The following is a 15,302-nucleotide window of genomic DNA, read 5'->3' as shown; positions in this document are numbered from 1 at the left end:
AGCTTAATTTGGGGATAACCAATACTTTATTGGCACAAGTTACATCAAACTTAAAATTCCAAGTTCTCTATGATTTCCATAATGACCTCTTTGCTGTGTACAGTGCACATGTTCCTATAGCCTTCATTTAAGACATGTGAAATGATGCTTCTCTGCAAATTATTTGCCACTGAGGTGATGGACCAACACCCTGCCCTACCAAATGGAAAAGATGACTAGCTACTCCCGGGCTAGGCTGGGACCCAGCCAGGAGGGGATAAAGGAAGGTGTGGTGCATTATTTCCCACAGTGTTGACCCCTTTGTTTTTGGAGCAGAACCAGATGTTGACCTCTTCTCTGGAAGATGAAGGTGCCTCTATGGATTGAGTCTCCTGCCCAGCTGGACTTGCCATTGCGTGGTAGAAAGCAGATGCTCCTCTTCTCTGGGTTTGGTTTGTACTGGCAGTTTATTCTGTAGACTGGCAGTGTTGGGTAAGCCTGGGGTGCTCTTGCCTTTCAGCCCTGCACTGATAAGTAGTTGCACCATTCCTAGTAAATTCAGTTCTTGAGTTCTGTCATTAGAACCCTTGTCTTGTGCCTCTGCCTCAAGCACCTCTGCCAAGCTCTGTCTAACGCACCACTCCGAGCACCTTCCTGAGGAGCATGGCATGGGAGCTGGGACTTTCAAAAAGCAGTTCCGGAGAAAAGGAGCTAAGCAGATGCAGGCCTACAGTATGCAAAACTGTCTGCACTGGGGTGAAGCAGAGAGGAAAAGAGAATGTGCTTAAAATAGAAAAACATTTGAGAATCTCTGAGTTAGGCTGTGTTTTCGCTGCGTGTCATCTTGTACAGCAAAGATGCTAGCTGCAGTGTAAATAGCAGGGTAAGAGTAGGGCTTATTTCCAAGGAACTCTTGTGCTTTTTAAGTCAGGTTTGCTTTTCTGTTTACTCTGTGTAATTTAAATAAAAGCTTTACACACATCAGTTGCAGAGTTTTTACTCTTATGACTTTAAGCTGTTGATTCAAAACTGAGGCACTTGGGAGAACCGAAAGAAGGGGGGTGGTGGCTATTGAACTTAGCATTTTATGCTAGTGCTTCATTTTCTTTAACATAACTGTAATTATTTTTACTGCTTCTTAGGCTTTTTAGTGAAGAGCAATGTGAAAGAAGGATTGAATATTGGAACTTTCTCAACATTGCCTATTAACAGGTTTCCCTCTCAACCAAGCAGTGAGTTAGCTTTTTCCGTGGTGTCTCTCTTTTGGTTAAAATACCTCATTATCATCAAGTCCTGTACTGTGAATCATTATAGTGATCACTGACAGTCCCGGTGATGGTGACCACATGTTCTTTGTTCCTTAGTTGCCTTCAGGAAAGTTCAGAAGGTATCTTTTCCTGTTTGGTGTCAACCCCACACCAGTATATGTGGTTTTGATATGAAAGATGCCACTTTCCCAGTTACTTTCTGTGTGACTTACTAAACAAGAATATAAAGACATGTCAGTTTTCCAGATTATGTGAATTATTCCACTAGGTCTCTGTTAGATCAATTAAGGAATAATTTTGATTCTGATTGAAAATGTCTAGCTTCTTTATTTTGTGTGCCTTTAGTAAGTCAGTCCACAGACATTTTAGGTACCTGTGCAGCAGTTTCTTCCATAACACTTTACTAGCCTTACTCCCACCTCTACAGCCTCTTGTCCAGGTCACCATGTGTTATACTTATCAATAGGTCTTTCTACATTCTCATTTTCATCTTTGAGGTACTCTGGACTGTTTTAAAGTCCTCTTCACTAGATTCTTCTTCCCCACAGCCCCACCTCCCCTTTAGGATATGGATAAATAGGGAAAAAGTGTTGTGATTCTGTAATTAACAGCTTTTTTAAGCAGTGCTGTTTCTGTGTGAATTTGTGTGCGAGACCAGTGAGGATTTTCTTAAACTGAAAAGTTGAGAACTTTCAGCCTAATTCATATTAATTGGAAATATGTTGTTATGAAACTCAGCACCTGACACCAGTCAAGTTTTGCGCTAAATGATCCTAATAATGAAATAATGAAGATCTTTTGGCTGTGTTATTTAAGCTCAGAGAATTTAGAATCCAATGGTAATTGTATAATTATTTCAGATTGAGGGGTGTACACGTGTTATTATATATAAAACTTTCCTCCTCTCAGTGAGCATAAGAAAAATTCCTTCTCTTCGAGATGATCTTGTGTCCTAGTGTTCTGAAAGAGTCTGGGATTTTGTTTGTGCCTGCTGAAAATATTGGGGGCCATGGTGCTCCCATCTTCACTTACCTCGAAGAAGGAGGTAGTGTCTGTTTTGTAAGTCTGCGACATACGGTTTCAGTCTCTTTACAAACAGTGACCTTCTCTGCAAAATGTCCCTAGAAGTAGTGGTCTTTGTTGACATACAATCTGTGGCCAAAGTCGTCTTTGCATTTCAGTAGTTCCTATATTTAAAAACACTTCTCGCACCAAATATCCTCAGCAGGAAATGTGAGAGGTGAATGGGGAAATGGAAGTGAATGCAAGAAAAGCAAGGGGAATTTGGGTTCACCTGTAAAGGCTCTGTTCAGCTGCCAAATTAATTTGATTTTAAAATTTCAGTTTTGTGTTCTTAGACTAAAGTGTATTTTTTCCCCTGTCTGAATTAGGTTCTCCCCCTCCCCATTTCTAAAGTGCAGTTTCAGAGCAGATTGAAATGTATTTGAGGTATTCTGTTTCCATTAGGAAATATGAATTTCTTTTAAATGTAAATTTTCCAGGTTTATAACACTTGGTTTTGGTAGGGTATTTATTTTTTTTTTGAGTAATGGCAATAGTTCTGTAATGTATTTTATTCAAATATACATGCATTTAGCCTTGTCTGTTGCCACGTACTTTTTTCTGGAAATTACTAGTAATTATATAGTTTGGTAATGAATTCGTGTAAAACCCTCATTATTTCAAACTATTCCAGTGTAATATATTGTTAGACATTTAAAACAAATCTAAACTGCTAGACAATCTAGTTTTTATAACCTTGGGAATATTCTCAAAGGGGAATAGAATGTTATTTCAGCAAAATGAATGAATTGAGAAAATAATTAAAATATACATTCAGGTTGGGTAATGTAAATGTAAAAAACAGATTACAGAAAATCAAATTGCTGAATGCGATGTTTAAATAGCTCTTAGGCAGACTTGGAATATTTTTAAGGAACATTTTTATTTCAACATTTTATGTCAATATTTTTGAGACTTTTGGAGGGCAGAGGGAGAATTAGCTGACACATTTTCTCTGATTTGGATTGGATTTTTAAATTCTGTTGCATGGACAACTTTGCAATAAGCTGTCCTCCCTGCTTTATATCTTTGTCTTGAAAACAAAATGAGTGGAAAAAATGTTTGTCTAAAATGTTCTTTATTACTTTAGTACAGGTTAAAAGATTATCTCTGTTGATATTAGGAATCACTGTGTGTGAAATGAGCTCACTGACTAATAGTGAGACCGTTTACACCAGTAAGGCTTAGTTGTATGAATTCAGTTTTCGGAATCAATCCTAGAATGAATTTATATGTGGAAAATTATAAACTTGGGAGTTTTAGTACTTGGTAGTTTGTTTCACTATTATAGATTCCTTACTGAAATTCAAGTATGTACATGTATTTGTAAGTTAGTTATCTTCTTTTTACTTGGACTTTTGTTGTCACTGTGCCTCTTTCACATTGAAACAATCTCAATATGTCAGTGTTAGAAAACAGTTGTAATACATTTTTTCCAGCAGCAGTTCCTTGTTGGTTGCAGTATCTGTAAAAGCTAACGACATTAAGGAGTAATGGAGTATATCTTTCAAAGCACAAGTAACGAGTAATAGGAGTGTTTTGACATAGTGTTTAAAGAAAAAAAAAATAATCATGGAATTTGGTTTCTTGCCCAGAACTTTGACTGACTGTCTGGGAATTCACTGCCGTATGTCAGTGTTATGTAGAATTAGTGTACATACTTTGGAGTGATTCTTTACAAATATAATAGCGTCCTGCAAGTTTAGGGCCAGTGTATTGATAATCTACAATATTTTGAGTCAGCATTGATGGAGACCTATATTCTTGAGGAAATGGTACATTTTCTAATAAATATTTCACTTTCTTCTGGAGAAGCAGAGGTGTTATCTTTCTCATCTGTAATACAACTGTATACTATAAAAATTCAGTTTTTGCAGGCGTGTTTCAACTTTCAGATTTCAGTATGCCTTTTTTGTTGTCTTTTCTGTGTTTGCGATAATGTCATTACCGCCTGCATTGTTGTTGCTTGTTTATAGTTCTGAAACTCCTGGAGGCTTTAAGACATTGTATCTTTCATAGGTTCTTTGAAACAGCTGAGGTTAAGCATGTATAGACAGTTCTGCTGGAGCAAAAACTTACATCTTGTTTATCGACTCTTTAAAATCTTATTTTCATATTATCACTTCATCAACAACAGCTATCCAAGCTGCATGTTGCAGATTTTAGAGTGTGATGGAGATAGTTCTCAATAGCTATTTTGATCATTGGTTAGAGTTTTGGGGTTTTTTTTTGTAGGAAAGAGCTCCTTCCCTAATTGTGTTCTTGGGGAGTCTGACTGACAGGATCTTAACAGAGATGATTAAGTGAATGCAGGTGTTAGTCATCTTAACACAACTTCTAGTCCACACAATAGTATATTCAGTTTGTATTTTCCTCCCTAAGCAAACAGCATGGAATAAAAGAGGGTGTTAGGTATGAGTCAGAATAATGCTTGATTGCAGGAATCCAGGCAAGGGAAGAACAGAAATTCTTTAAAGATGATGTTATTTTATACAGAGGAGAAATGACATATTTTAAAATGTCATAGCAAGAAAAGACAAGGTTTGATGTTAGTATGTATTGGAAGAGATACAGAGAAAAGTAGAAAAACAATTAAAAATATTTAAAAGTTATTAGTAAGGATGTTATTTTGAAAAAGCAAAATAATATAACTCCAAGATTCTTAATCTGGCAGTTACTGGAGACCTCATCCACCACGCCGAAGCAAGGGAAATGCCTCCTCCTCCCAGGTGCTGATACTCTTCAGAGACACTCTCATTGCCCAGTCTTAGTGCTTGTTGCTCCCAGCAATGATGATGGAGTCTCTGGTTGACTGAACCTTCATGGCTCCTTCAGTGGAAATTAATCTGGCAGCCAGAAGTATCACAGATGTTGTCTCCTGACTTCAGTACCCCACTTCCCTCCGGTGCCTGCACTGCACAGTGGCAATCCTGCTTTGTTTGTAGGTCTTGGTTGTGGCAGTGCATGATCTGACTCTTAGCAGAAGCCTCTAGCTGTTGCCTCCAACGTAGTGAAACTAATACCACATGACTGAAGTTTTGCTTTAAGTTTATGCTTGCAGAGTGTTTCACTAGCCTGTTTCTTAGCTCTGTGCTCTGTTCTATCTGGCTGCAAAACGTAGCTTTGGATAATCTGTTACTGGACACGAGCATTGCCTGCTCTGGGCCTGCAGAACTGCCTTCAGTGCCAAGTATCTGACAGTCCCTAAGGCTTTGGTGTAGGGGTATTACCCTGTTGCTCTGATTCAGCAAGGACGAAAAGGTGAGCATGTATGGAGCCGACAAAGGTGATCTGTCAATAAATTAATCAAGTTCTGCCATCACAAAAAAGGGCAGTGATGGCACTTGGACAGTCATGGTTATTCCTGTTTGATGATGTCTCATCCCTTCCAGAGGTGCTGCTCTAAGCTTCCCCAAACTGTGGTACTTCCTGCTGACATCTGTCCTAGTTCAACATCTGCCATGATATTTAAAGGTAGCATGTGGCCAAGGCAGTAGAATTTGTCCCTCCATTTTAGTTGTGTGTTGTTAAGGTATGCTGTAAGCTTGGCGCACTTTTCCTTTAGCGTGACACTGAGACAGGACCTCAGTTTTCTGTATAGTACTGCCAGCAAACAGCCAAGCAGCACAGTTGAAACAGCTAGCAACAAGTCGAGTGTCCTTCACGGTACATGCATTCGCACGTGAAACAACAACATACCGTTGTCAGGGAAGAGCTGGTGGTGGGTGTGAGCAACACTTGGATGTTTTCATTTAAAATGCAGGACCTGCAGATTGAAAACTGCCGTGTTTAGCAGCTCTCCTACACACACTTCCTTCTGCATGTAGTCCTAGTGGTAGGAGTCAGTAGTAAGTTAACACTGCCTAGCACCTTGCAGTCACTGTTTTTTAATGACAGTAGCTTTAAAGAATGCTTTGAGGTTGCATCTTTTGCTGCTGTCCTCTAGCTCTTGATTGTTCATGATAGTTTCATGGTGTCTTGGATGTTCTACCAACCTTTTTTTCCACATTCCCATGCCCATGTTTGCCGGGTTCCTTTTTCTGAGTTCAGGTATTGCTATGGGTTTGCTATGATAAATTCTGCAATCCCCACTCGCATTCAAGTACCTACTGGGGCAGATGATGTACATTTAGAAGTGACTTCTGTCTTTAGAAGGTTACAGTCTACAGACAACTTATGGTCAGTTTGAGGAACAGCTTTGGCTATGAGCTTCAGGAGTGTTTCAGTCTGGGACAGTTTCATAGAAACAGTCTTCCTGATAAATGTTTCTAAGGAGGCTTCAATCTAATGACTATTAATTTCCAGGGGCAGGGGGTTGCACGTTTTCCTCCACATCACCATAATTATTTTAGGATATCTTTTGTCAAATTCTGAGACACATTTCAAAACCCACTCCCTTGAAGATTTGATGGCATATGTTGCTTAGCATTTGAAGGTAATGTTCTTCATATAACGTAGAAATAGTGCTCGATGATTATGGTGTATTCAATTTTCTTTGTTTATTTAATATAGGAATATCCCTAGGGCTGTTTATTTTACAAAAAAAACCCAGAAATGTTGTTATGATAGAGTAAGCAGGTGGGTTTCTCACCCTTTTGTTACAATTCAACAGTTTTTCTTTGATGAAATTAAGAAACCAGAGTGTATTTATACTTATTACGTAGATCAAGGAAGGAGGTATCTTCAGACAGTTGTCTCAGAAGTTAACGTTTTCCATGATCCAAGTATCTTGGCTTGTTTTAAAAAAAAATTTAAAACAGAGAAAGAAAAAAAGCTGAAATGTACCTTTCAAAAAAATGCTGCTATAAAAAAAAAAAAAAAAAGGAGGGGTGATGGGGGAGAAGTCTTGACACCAGAAGCTCTGTCATAGCAGAGTTTCTCTCGGATGTCTGGAAAAAGTCTTATACTTCTGGGATGCTTTCCAAAATATTTTCAGTGACCATTGCCACAGGCGTGAACTTCTTAATGCATTTTGCAGTAATCTCCACCACAGTGAAACTGATTACTGTCTGAAAGCTTTTAATGATAACAAGCAAGTAGGGCAGCATAAATGCCATGAACTAATTTGTATGTGAGTGTTTTGTTGCATCTTCAGGAGTCTTGCAGAGACAGACAGGTTGCCTCAGGAAAATCCTCCTTATTGTTTTTTACATAATTATGTAATTGCATTTTGATTTATGTAATTTTTATTTTGGTAAGAAGGATTATTTTTTTTCCACACACACGCAAAGGATCTAGTGTCTCTCCAGATACTTCACTTGGTACCCAAAGAAAAGTATCTGGTGGCTTTCCTGAGTTTGAGCTTTTCTAGGATTCATTTTATAGAAACTGAAATTAATTCAAAAGCTAGAATAGTTTTAAGAAATGCCTGTCCAGCAGAAAACAGGGGTAATGTGGCAAAGGTGTATCTTCTTCATATACCTACCAAGGAATTGCAGGAGGCTTATAAACGAGAGGCTCTCTTTTTATGTGCAAGTTAAGGGGGTCCAGGAAGCTGAAAATACAGTTAAACTTACTGGTTTTTTTCAGTCTTAACTTAGTATTCCTAATGCAAGAGGTCATTAGAACAGGAAAGGTTCATCTACCCAGACCGTCACCTTCTCAGGATTGGAATCTGAGCTGCACTTCTATTCAAAGAGAATAGGTTTCAGGAATTATGTTTTTCCTTTAAATAAAAAAAAATCCCACCACCAAAACATATGTGTGTGTGTACATATATAAAAAAAATATTTTTATACACACACATATATATGATAGAGTACATATATATATGTAATAAGCAAAATTGTAAACTGTATGAATGGAAATCTGTACCCAGCTGCAAAGCTGGATCTCCCAGGAACTGTTATGTCATTGTCACTCTGTGCCCTCTGCCAGCACAGACATGCTGCACCAAAGCCCTTCATCCTGCACTATCGCTCCCACAAACCACTGTGATTGCTGGATGATCTGCAGTACGTGAAAAGTGAAAAGTAATATCTTGAGCACCCGTAGAGAAAAACAAGCTGTCATAAGCAGGCTTCATTGCAAGGGATAAAAAGGTCAAAGGATACTTTTTTTTCCCCTCTACCTTTGGAGCAGCCACTAGACACATCCAGCAGAATTTTTTCCAGACTGTCAACTGGTTCATCAGTCAGGGCTTTCTCTCAATTTTAAATGCCAGCACCGCTTCAGTTCAGAGGAATTGCTGGCTTCTTTCCCAGACAAGATTTCCCAAATTCAAAATGACCTTTCAAGATCCTAACTAATAGGAGCTAAACAGAGATTTCCTCTTCATCAGCCCCTTTCTCAGATTGATCCTTTTACTGACAGCACATCCCCATAGCACAGACCAGTGAAAGACCAGCCCTTCCACTTGTGATAATAAACACCTCTTTTGAAGAGGGGCAATCTTAAATCATGTTGAATTTGTTATATATTCCAGAAACTTTAACACTTCTGTTTGATGCACTGATTATGTAAAGGCACAGGGAGTACCAGTCAAATAACTGGGATTTTTTAATTTTTTTTTTTTTAATCCAGCCATTGAGTCTCTGCACTAATACAATGGGATGCCTGCTCAGACACCCCTCAGTACTGAGGGAAATGAGAGATGGAGATGGGAAAGTTGTTTATCTGGGTACCATAACGTGGGGACTGCTGCGCAGGCAGCAACCACATGGAGCTAGCTTAGTGCCACAGGTTTGTTAGCTCCTGCTTAAGGGTCAGTTTGGTTGCTCGGCACAGCACTCCCCAAGGATTCTGGTTGTTCGTTGTTGTGTGCTATGCCCATCCTCTCATGCAGGCAGGAGTGATTCAGGGCTGCCCAGCTCTGAGCAGGTGGATTGTGAGGTTCTGCTCTGGTGTGTGCTGCATGAATGCAAGCTGCAGCTTCAGCTCCCTGGAAACGCTCAGCTAAAGTTGGACAGCTGTGCTGCAAAATGGTGGTATAGAGACATCCTATATCGGTGTCCTTCTGTGAAATCTTGAAATGTAGCAGAATAGTAAACTCCTTTCAAGAAAGACACCAGTGACCATTTCATGAAAAGATTAAGTATTTCAAATACAAAGTTGTGAAGTCTTGTGGTTCTATTCCTGAAGAAGCTTGGTCAGAAGGAAAGTGCAGAAACAGATATAATATCACTTCTTACGAGATAAAAACACTGTGAGAAATGAGTAACACACTGTAAAATGAATGACAAGACCAGACTAAGGACTGATTTAACATTAGGATCAGATTTAATCCAAAGAAACACCAGAGATATAACACGCCTCTTAAATTTTTTTAAATAATATGTTGTGGGAAAAGGTACCAGAAGATTGGGGAAAAATGGAAAGTGCCAGGAGTATGCATAATTGCCTAGAAAAGATATTACAAATACAAAATATAAAAAGATAGCAACTCAAACCTGAAATAGCTTGATTCTATCATCAGATCTCTGTTTTTCAACTGCAGTTTCAGGTTTGGCATTTTCAGCTTTGATTTGTATAAGGAACTCTATCTCCACCATGGCAGAGTATAAAGTCTTGTAACACAGAGGGAATCTAAGATTTGGTGTTTGTGCTCTGTGCCATGCACTCCTTTGTTCTAACAGTCTGTCTTGCCACACTAAGCTGTTGTCACATTTTTGTATTGAGACTTTCAATTTGGAGCTCTCGTTTTATTCTTTAGCATTTTCCTAGAATTGTTTCTCTTATATGTTGCACAATGGGTCTTCTGTGTCTTTGTTGATTCTTAATTATATATATGCCTATATGTGACAGCTCTCTAATATGTCATACTGGATTATTCTTGTCAATATGGATACATGTAATAGCACTCCTCTCTAGGTAACATACATCCGTTGCGGTGTAGCACAGCTATAGAGTTCTCCTGGCACATGGTGAGAGCAGAGCGGGAAGGGGAATGGTAGTGTAATCATGGAGATGTAATCCACCTGCCTGTGGAGGAGTCTCAGGGAGAGAGACAATAATTTTTCATTTTTTGCCTGAAGTTTTTGTCTGAAAACTTTCACTTGAGCACATAGGGAATCATTTGTACATATCGGAGTGCTTCTTGATGCCCATGTGGCTGGCTTTATTGAAGAATCAGAATCTATGGTGGTTCGAATCCGGTTTCAGTGGTCAAAGAAAAGAAACTCCTGGAAAAGTGCTTGGCTTCAATGCTTTATTATCAACAGCTAAAGCCATGTAGGAGTTGATTGTAGAAGACTGGAGGGAGTGGTGCATAGGTGGAAGAAACATGGTCTTCTCATCTGCAACTTACTAAGTATTCTTTTGCTATGCTTTTCATTAAAATGTTAGAATGTTTATGTATACATTGTTTTTCTGTTAAAGCAGCTCCTTAATTTTTTGGACAGTTTAGAATTATGTTTTCTACAGCTGTACCCAGGAGCATGTTCAGGCCTGAATCCCGCATTGCAAAGTTGTCTGTAATAAAATAACTTGCTTTGTTTTTGTTCAGAAGTCTGCAGTAAGATGTATCTCATGCTTCATTTTTCAGAGTATGCTTTAAAGCCAAGTGTGGTAAAGCAGAGACCATTGTGGAAGATGCTGTGTGGCTTTCTGAACTGAGAGAGAAAAATAAACTGAAATAGAAACACAGTAAAATTCTCTTGGGTATATTTAAAGTTAGAATATAGTTAACTCTTGGGTATTGATTTCAATACTATAAAAGTTGCTATGAGACATCTTAATAGTTTGCATTTTCATCAAATGCTACAGAGTACACACTGGCGGTGAGAGCAGTTCCTAGGTGTAAACAAGTCTCAGCCTTTCCTTTTCAGGAGTAAACAGGCATAGTTTCAGCCCACCACCAGCATTTCCTGACACTTCCTATTTTTTTCTTCTTTCTTCGATATAGATTGGCTCAGCAGGTTCACAAGCCACTGCTGCTTGTGTCTGTTCCTGTCTGTAAAATGAAGGTAGTGATCCAGCCATCTATAGTAGTGCAGTACTGTAGAACATCTTCACTTTGGTATTTTCTGCCTCTGCTGCTTAACTGCTTTGCCAAATAGTTGCTCAGCTTTGGTGTTCCACCTACACATTTTAGCACCCTGATTTCAGGATACCTTAATGATGCCCTGCCATCACTAGCTGCTTGCAGAAACGAGGTCTAGCGTGATGCTTGTGAGCAGGGGAAGTATTAGGCCTCAGTTACTAACGTGAAAACAAATGCAGAGAGTAGTACAGTGTCAGTCTGGAAATCTAGTCCAGAGGCAGAAATACCAACCTTTTTATCTGCTGTTCTCAAGCTTTAATTCAAAGCTGTTCTTCCTCAGTTTATCATTTTATAGTAGTTCACTATTTTGCCTTATTAATGCATAATACTAATGGCAGAGGCATTTAATGGATTTGCTATCAGTGCGCAGTAATCACTCCTGAGAATTGTAATTTCAGTACAAAGTGATACACCCGGATGAATCCTGCTGTAAAACCACCCTGTGTTCCAACTTTTCCAGTGTGTCCTGCACTTCCAGTTGGGAGCTGGATTTCTTTGAACCTGTAGTCCCCACAATCAGCAGAGGCAGGTTTTGGTTGGTGCTGTGACTCCCCGGTTGGAAATTGGTGTTCTAAAAAGCATTACAAAGTGGTGAGCAAACTGGCTCCGTTCCCCGTGATGTAACTGAAAGTGTGACTAGGCCAGCGCTCAGGCTCAGACCTGCCTTTCAGAATCTGAGCATCATATATTTGAATTGTCCTGCATGAATTTTGCTTCTGTTGCTCAGGATACGAAGTGGGGAGTAGAGTTTGTCCTGCATGCTGCTGTTGTGCAGTAGCCATCCTGAAGCAACAAATAAAAATGTAACAAATCCACCTTTGATAGCTGGAAAAAGCTAAAATAATTTAACAATCTCTTTTCTTTGAAGTAAAGGAATTTTATTCCCCTTATAATCCAGTTAGCTGACATTGTGTCCAAGGCTGTTTCTTCTGCTGTTCTGACGGAGCCTACAAAGTTCCAAAATGAGGGAATGATTTCTGCCCCTGGCTGAAAATGAAATGAAGTTCATTAGCTTGGAAGGGCTGGCTGAGACCTTGCTGGGGGGAAGGGAGCTGCTGTTGTATTTTTTGCATCCCTTGTGCCATTTTGGACTTCAGCAGTATTTATTTTTAGTACGTTTAAACACTGCAGAAGGAAGGGGCAGTTGTAATATGGCATATTTACATCATGCTGTCAGTTCCTGGCAGCTCACTTGCCTGTCAGAGAACAGAACTAGTCCATTAAAGATGTGAGTGCTACTTATGCCCACGAGTGGTGAAACATCGTCTCAAGGGTGGGAAGGCCTCCCCAGGCTAGCAGGTTGGTTTGTTTTTCTATGGTGCATTATGGGGATTTTTTTTTTTTTTTTTTTTTTTTCATGTCACAGAGAGAGGAATGGGCCATGCTACCTCCCACTTTTTCCTTCTCTTCTACTCTGTATAGGAAAAAGAGAGACAAAGTCTCTACATGAGATCAGCATGTGCTGGTTTTTCCCCTCATGTCACACTTAAGTTCTCTGCCCCATTATAAAAATAAAAATCTATAAATAAAAAAGAACAAGTGCTGAAGGGGGACAAACTGGACCCACAGTTATGTGCATGTTGTCACTTGTAGAAGTGTGCCTAGCCCCATTCCTCCCAGGGTTCATACATTCCCTGTTTCTTATGCTGTCAGCCTCTGAGGGTGGGAAACATGCACAGATAATCCTGGCTGGAGCTTTTTTTTGCCCTGACATAACATAATATTAATTGACCTAAGGGTGAAATGATGTTGGGCTCATCTGCTGTTGAATTAGCTCATGCTCCATTTATATATATTTTTTTCCTCTTTGTTTGGGGGGAAAAAAAAAAAAAGTTGCTATGGGTTTTGCTGCCACACTTCAATGTCGCAGTAATACCTTTCTCCTGGAATTAAGCAGTATTTAAGTCTGATCTCTCATAGGTGACATGCTGTCTGTTAGCTTCAAGCATAGGCACCCTATGATTTCCCTTTCTTGGAAACTGCTCTGTCTCAGCGTGTGGGTAGGAGGCCATGTAAATAAATACCAACCACTTCTTAGCCTTCAGTAGGCATTTCCTTTTTCCTAGTGGCTACAGAAGAAACGCTTTCTCACAGTTTGGCATCATACATTTATAAAACTTTCCTGCTTGTGGAATTTTTGTTTAGACAATCAGATTCTTGGTATAGTTTTTTCATCAGTTTCTATTTTTACTCATCTGTGGTTGCTTGGTTTGCCAATAAATAGTGTCTGTCCGAACAAACACTTCATCAGAAACTTCTTAAATTTCTGGTAATCGAATAGTAAATCACTATAAGCATATTCTGTAGTAATGAAAAATAAGTTTTAAAGATTAAAATTAAGCTTATCTAGTTTTTTTCTTCGTTATGATGGAATAAATAACATTTATATTTCTCCCCAAAAGACTTTTTTATGTAATCTGTTTGAAATAGAAAACAAAGTATCTTGCATTAGCATGCAGTCCAGCTTTCAGCTGAAAAAAATCACTTGCTTCTAACACAAAGTTTAATATGTGTTCTCCTGAATTTATATGCTATGATCTTTTTCAAGTGTGTGCCACTTCGTTATGTCAGCAAAGCTAACATATTGTTACCTTTTAAATGCTACCAGAACTATTTAGGACATTAGTTTATAATATCAAACCAAATCATATCGATAAAACTCGGTATTAGAGGACAGTGTACTTCTAATTTTTATATGTAAATATCTTATCTGTAAGTTCTTTATTTTGTTTCATTTACTATTATTTATTTACTTTTTTATTGTCAAATTCTGAAATTACTTTGCTTAGTTTTGTTTATCTCAGTGGTAATACTTACTGAATGGATGACAGTATACTCTTCCTTCAGAGAGAGCCCCAAAGGTTCAGAGAGTATATATTCCCTGGAAGCAGAATATAGATATGAACTGTGATAAATAGCTATAGACTGGCACAGAACTAGACTCTTTCATCGGAATTGTTGTTAGATGAGAGAGTGAAGAATGTGCATATGTATTATCTTTTGTGGGTAATAATTTCTAGGATGGCTAAGCTAGAGGCAGTTTGAAAATCCATCAAGTACTTTTTATGTAATACTCCCACACTGCATTTGATAACTTTTGTATTCAACAAAACAAGACTTTTCCAGAAGGGCCTTTGAAATATGCTTTTTCCTCTACTGAGGCCTGTTATGAAGCTGTCTAGGAAAGTGATCCATTGTTGGACACGTTGCTGTATTTTTATAGTTTCACTCTTAGGTACATTCTCATCCGGTTTAGTTTTGCAATCTGCTGAAGCTTAGCCAAGTTGAATTGCATCTGCCCTCACAGTACACACATCTCTGTCTAGCAAGGACTTCTTCTAGTTCTGTGCAGTGGAAGTTACTTTTGTGTATTTCTTCTGGGAAATACGTATTGAGAAAAATAAGTCCTAGTTTGTCCCTTTTGCCCTGTTCTATGGCATACAATAAATTATTATCACATGCATATTTCTTACTTGAGCCAACCACTGTAAGTGATGTCCCAGTTTGCAATTCTCCAGCAAGTCCAATGGGTGCTAGACTTGACAGCTAGTTCTGATGATGTCTAGACAGAGACGAGTCAGTCTTGCTTCATGTTGGCAGATAAGGGACTGTGAAGGAATTCTAAGTTTTCCAACTTTGGTGATTTATTGAACTTCTGTAGAGTCATTGGGTAGCCATATTCAAGAGAACCCCACTTGGTATCCACTGCACAAATTCTGGGGCATAAATCCTCTCCGCGCTCCATTGCTGCCATGATAATGGCACCAGCCTTAACAGTACCTTACTAGCCTTTGAAAGGTGTTAAACTCTGTACTGTGTTGGGACCCTTATCAGCAATTTTATTGTGATGTGCAAAAACAGAATGAGGGCACGAGGATGCAAGTGTTGCCCCTTTTGTCTTTGGATTGCTTCTACTTAGCATCGGGTGTATTTGCAAAGCAAAATGGAGAGGTTTGCCCTGGTTTATCCATCAGTAGGAGGACTTCAAGGAAGTTTAACACAATGGGAACAGC

At 38.9% G+C, this 15,302-nt stretch overlaps 1 protein-coding gene across 6 annotated transcripts in view; it reads left to right on the top strand.

Annotated features, from left to right (window-relative positions):
* DNM3 (dynamin 3) overlaps positions 1-15,302 on the top strand; it is a 187,351-nt gene that overhangs the window by 102,518 nt on the left and 69,531 nt on the right. The gene's annotated exons all lie outside the window — the stretch shown is intronic.

The sequence above is a fragment of the Strix aluco genome, chromosome 8 (genome assembly GCF_031877795.1).
Source record: "Strix aluco isolate bStrAlu1 chromosome 8, bStrAlu1.hap1, whole genome shotgun sequence".
Taxonomy (NCBI): domain Eukaryota; kingdom Metazoa; phylum Chordata; class Aves; order Strigiformes; family Strigidae; genus Strix; species Strix aluco.
Note: the sequence above shows the minus strand (reverse complement) of the source record. Positions and strands in the feature narration are given on the sequence as shown.